Source organism: Lactuca virosa, chromosome 2 (assembly GCF_052849685.1).
Source record: "Lactuca virosa cultivar CGN04683 chromosome 2, Lactuca_virosa_CGN04683_v6, whole genome shotgun sequence".
In the NCBI taxonomy this organism is placed as follows: domain Eukaryota; kingdom Viridiplantae; phylum Streptophyta; class Magnoliopsida; order Asterales; family Asteraceae; genus Lactuca; species Lactuca virosa.
Genome location: NC_136427.1, coordinates 201,705,404 through 201,709,285, shown reverse-complemented (window position 1 = coordinate 201,709,285; position 3,882 = coordinate 201,705,404).

Here is a 3,882-nt window from a genome sequence, read left to right as displayed (position 1 = left end):
TTGCTTACGATGCTAGGATGATATTATAGGCTTAGGGGTATTTAGTCTAGGTAAAACGAAAGTAGGAGGTGAAAAAGAGTGAATTTTGTAAACAAAAATTGGATGGTTTCGCATGCTATTTATAGTGGCCGAAGCCTCGCATTACGCTAGGCGTAATTCTTCGGTACGCGGGGTGTACTGCCTCGCAAATCTCTTTGATGGGCGTAACTTCGTACGCTGGGCGTACGAAGTGGATCAGCTCGGTCGCGTCAAGGCTATGACACATGTCCCTAATGCGAATGAGTGGGGAGGGTGACTGACTCCGGATCACGTACACGAGTATGATGCGCGTACTTCGGTACGTTGGGCGTACTCCTTCGGACCAGCCTCGAAGTTTGTGCCCATAACTTCAAAAATTCATAACTTTCGCATACGAACTCCGTTTTTTATGTTCTTTATATCCACGCCTAGGTGAATTTATACTCTACAACTTTCGTTTAGACTCTGTCGGCTAATTTTGACTTTATTTTTAAAGTTATATTTTTAACAGGCCAGGACAGGAAAAGTCCGTTAAAAATTCATAACTTCTTCATCCGACATCCGTTTTCGTCTGTCTTTTTACCGTTGAACTACTATTAACAAGATCTTCGATTCTCGTTTAGGCTGTTTCGGCTAAAAATCACTCGATCTAAAATCGAGTTTCAGGCTGCATACTGCTAAGCCGAAACTTAGAAAAATCATAACTTCCTCATAGGAAGTCAGATTTGGGCGTTCTTTTTATGCACGCTCTTGGTTTAACGAACACTACGACTTTCGTTTAGATCACTAATGCTAAAAACACTTTATCGTAAATTCACTTTTTACGTCACATAACGTCGTGTCGGTTCTGTCGCGAAACTTCGACAGGTCATAACTTCCTCGTTATAACTCGGATTTCGGTATTCTTTATATCTCAGGATTCCTTGTTTCAACCACTACAACTTTCTTCATAGATATCGGGATTATCTAACATATATTTTCGACGCTTATTTTTATCCTTAACTTATTAAATCATAATAATTAAGTATAAAACACATAATACTCAAATAATACATCTTATTATTTCAAAACAAGTTACAAAGGTTGACCTATACTATTACATCATCATTAATGCCTAGCCTAGAAACACGAGCGTTACAATTTTCTCCCCCTTAGGATTATTACGTCCCCGGAATCATACATCAACAAACAAATGCGGATAGCGACTCATCATGTCACTCTTCGTTTCCCAGGTGAGATTTGGCCCATTTGTATGTTTCCATCACACAAGCACTAAATCGACCATCTTGCGTCGTAACTTCTTAGTCTTACGTTCAACGATTGTCTCTGGTTCTTCAATTAACCTCTTGCTTTCATCCAGCCTTAATTCAGAAATTTGAATTATGTCGGGAACTTCTCCCGTGAACTTCCTCAAGTAACACACGTGGAAAGTGTTATGAATATCATCTAGTTATTCTGGTAGTTCTAGCTTGTAAGCTTAGTTCCCAATCCTCTGAAGAACTTTAAACGATCCAATAAACCTTGGACTCAACTTTCCTCTTTTACCAAATCTTATAAGCCCCTTCCACGGTAAGACTTTGAGTAAAACCGAATCTCCAATTTCGAATGTTATTAGTTGTCTTTTCTTGTCAGCATAGCTCTTTTGATGATCCTGAGCTGCTAACATCCTTTCCCTAATCACTTTCAGCTTTTCAGCAGTTTGATGAACTATGTTGGGTCCCATAAACTGCTTTTCTCCAGCTTCAAGCCAACATGACGGCGTTCGACACTTTTGTGCATACAAAGTGTGATAAGGTGCCATCTTGATTCTCGAGTGGAAACTATTATTGTAGGAAAATTCTACTAGAGGTAAATGTTCATCCTAGTTACCTTGGAATTCCAGGGTACATGCTCTTAGCATATCCTCCAATGTTTGAATCGTTCGTTCGCTCTGACCATCGGTTTGCGGATGGTAAGTTGTACTTAAACACAACTTTGTACCCAATTCCTCTTGTAGACTTCTCCAAAAACCTCGACGTGAAACGACTATCACGATCTAATATAATCGTTAAAGGAACACTGTGAAGTCTCACTATCTCCTTCACGTAAGCATTTGCAAGTTTATCCATAGACCATTTTTTCATTGGCTGCTATGAAGTGAGCACTTTTAGTAAATCGATCAACGACCACCCAAATCATGTCGTGACCGCTTTTCGTTCTGGGCAGTTTAGTCACAAAATCCATGGTGATGTCTTCCCATTTACCCATGGGTACAGGTAAAGGTTCTAAACTCCCATACAGTTTCTGATGTTGTGCCTTAACCCTCGCACATGTCACACACTCGGCCACATACTTTGCAACATCGAGCTTCATCGTCGACCACCAGTAGTAGGGTTTCAGATCCCTATACATTTTCGTGCTGCCGGGATGAATCAAGTACATGGTCTTGTGAGCTTCTTCCATCAGAAGATCTCTTATTCCTCCCGTCTTAGGTACCCAAATCCTATCTTGGAATACCTTCGGTCCTTGACCGTTTGTATCAAACACTAACATTTTGCTCAAACGTTCTTCCTTTCGGTCATTTTTCTCTAAAGCTTCTTCTTGAGCTTTCTTGATACTTTCTACAATTGTTGAGACAAATTCGATTCTTAATGCTCTTGGCCTTTTCTTTTCAAGGGTCACTTTTCTACTTAAAGCATCGGCTATAACATTTGCTTTACCAGGGTGGTAAAGGATTTCACAATCGTAATCCTTAAGCAGCTCTAGCCAGCATCGTTGTCTCATGTTCAATTCCTTCTGATTAAAGAGATATTGAAGACTCTTATGATTAGTGAAAAGTTTGCACTTTGTGCCATAAAGATAATGCCTCCATATCTTTAGGGTGAATACTACCGCTGCCAACTCCAAATCATGAGTGGGGTAGTTCTTTTCATGTTCTTTCAATTTGTGACAATCGACAAACTTCTAGTCAAGTCAAGGTCAACGGATCAACTGGTCAGCTCAACTAGTGCTTATATGGCAGGGATTACTTTATGTTTAATGATGCATGACTCTAAATCTTAATGCGAAGTATCACTTGAAAGTTCAAATGTTCAAAAATTCTAGATCCTAATCAGGATAAGGGAAGTAACAACTCTATAAAACACTATTACGTACCCTTCGGGGGTGTGTAACACTCAAAATAGGATGTAACTAAGTCTAAGGTCCTTTCTCTACGAAGAAAAACATTAATAAAGGCCCCCGACAAAATCTCTCCCAAATCTCTCCAAGTATATGAAATCTCTCCACGTATATGAAATCTCTCTCAAATCTCTCCAAGTATATCAAATCTCTCTCAAATCTCTCCAAGTATATCAAATCTCTCCCAAATCTCTCCAAGTATATGAAATCTCTCCCAAATCTCTCCACGTATCTCAAATCTCTCTATGTACCTTCCTCAGTCGAAAACAGCTCAAAACCGAAGGAGAAAACCCAAAAGGACCCTCTTGGTCCGGAACCCTCTTGGTCCTGAACCCTCTTGGTCTGGAACCCTCTTAGTCCGGAACGCCTTCTAAGGAACCAAGAGGAATCGCATCTCGGAACTCCCTTGCTTCGGATCTCTTCGCAGCTCCGGAAGGTTTGACTCCGGAATAAGCCTCTCCTCCGGACCACATCATTTCGGAGTCTTCAGGTTGCTTCGGAACCTCGCACCGGAAGAACTAGTGTCGCTTCGGAAATTCAAGTCGGCTTCGCACCTCCGGATTTGAGAAAATGGCTTCGGAAATCACCCAGTTGACTCCGGATTTTGCTAAGAGGCTCTGGAACTCCCCTAAGCACTTCGGACCCTCACAGATTCCGGACTACACTCCGGATTTTTGTCCATTTCAGACTTTTTCTTCAGTTTAG